Raw genomic sequence first — 1,221 nt, 5'->3', positions numbered from 1 at the left:
TAACTCAATCTTTCTGTTGATGATTCTTTCAAGAGGTGCAGGCAGCACCCATGACAAGCACATGCTCTACCGCAGACCATATCATAAACATATATTCCCAGCAATCACAGATAAGGAAAATGAAGATCAAAGACGCTCATTGATGTGGGCAATCAAATACTTGACCAAGGTCAATCAGCAAACAAACAAGCAGAGCTGGGATTCAGACTAAAGTAGTTCAACTCCAGAATCGCAGAATCTGATTTTCTTTCTCCACTTCTCTTTTCTTTTCTTATGTTTTTTTCTTTTTTTTCTTTGAGTTGGAGTCTCACTCCTTTGCCCTGACTGGAGTGCAGTAGCACGCTCCCGGCCACTGCAGCCTTGACCTGCTGGGCTCCAGCGATCCTTCTGTCTCAGCCTTCAGAGTAGCTGGAACTACAGATGCACGCTATCACGCCCGGCTAATTTTTGATTTATTGTAGAGATGAGGTCTCGTCAAGTTGTCCGAGTGGGTCTCAAACCCTTGGGTTCAGGCAATCCACTCACCTCGGCCTCCCAAAGCACTGGGATTACAGGCTGAGCCACTGAGCCCAGCCACCACCTCTCTTTTCACTGAGATCTTTTCTTTTTTTTCTTTCGTTCTCTCTCTCTCTCTCTTTCTTTTTTTCTTTTTTCTTTCTTTCTTTTTTTTTTTTTTTTTGTATAGATGGTGTCTCATTATGTTGCCCAGGCTGGTCTTGAACTGAATTCCTATACTCAAGTTATCCTTCCCACCTCAGTCTCCCAAAGTGCTGGTATTGCAGGCGTGAGTCCATGCACCTGGCCTCCCTGATATTCTTTTTTTTTTTTTTTTTTGAATAAGAGTCTCACTCTGTCGCCCAGACTGGAGTGCAGTGGCACGCTCCCGGCCACTGCAGCCTGGACCTGCTGGGCTCCGGCAGTCCTTCCGCCTCAACCTTCCAAGTAGCTAGAACTACAGGCTACCACGCCTGGCTAGTTTTTGATTTATTGTTGAGACAAGGTCTCACCAAGTTGCCCAGGTGGGTCTCGAACCCACGGACTCAGGCAGTCCACTCACCTCGGCCTCCCAAAGTGCTGGGATCACAGGTTGAGCCACCAAGCCCGGCCCCTGATATTCTTAACCCCATGATTTTGAGTGTGTTCAGCCATCCTCAAATGACATCACCTCCTGCTCTGACTCCAGATTCTGATACCCTCTTGTGCCGCCTACATTCCATGCTC

The sequence above is a fragment of the Carlito syrichta genome, unplaced genomic scaffold (genome assembly GCF_000164805.1).
Source record: "Carlito syrichta isolate Samal-C Ts95f unplaced genomic scaffold, Tarsius_syrichta-2.0.1 Scaffold111595, whole genome shotgun sequence".
Lineage (NCBI taxonomy): Eukaryota > Metazoa > Chordata > Mammalia > Primates > Tarsiidae > Carlito > Carlito syrichta.
The sequence above is the reverse complement of the archived record's forward strand: the minus strand, read 5'-3'. Positions refer to the sequence as shown.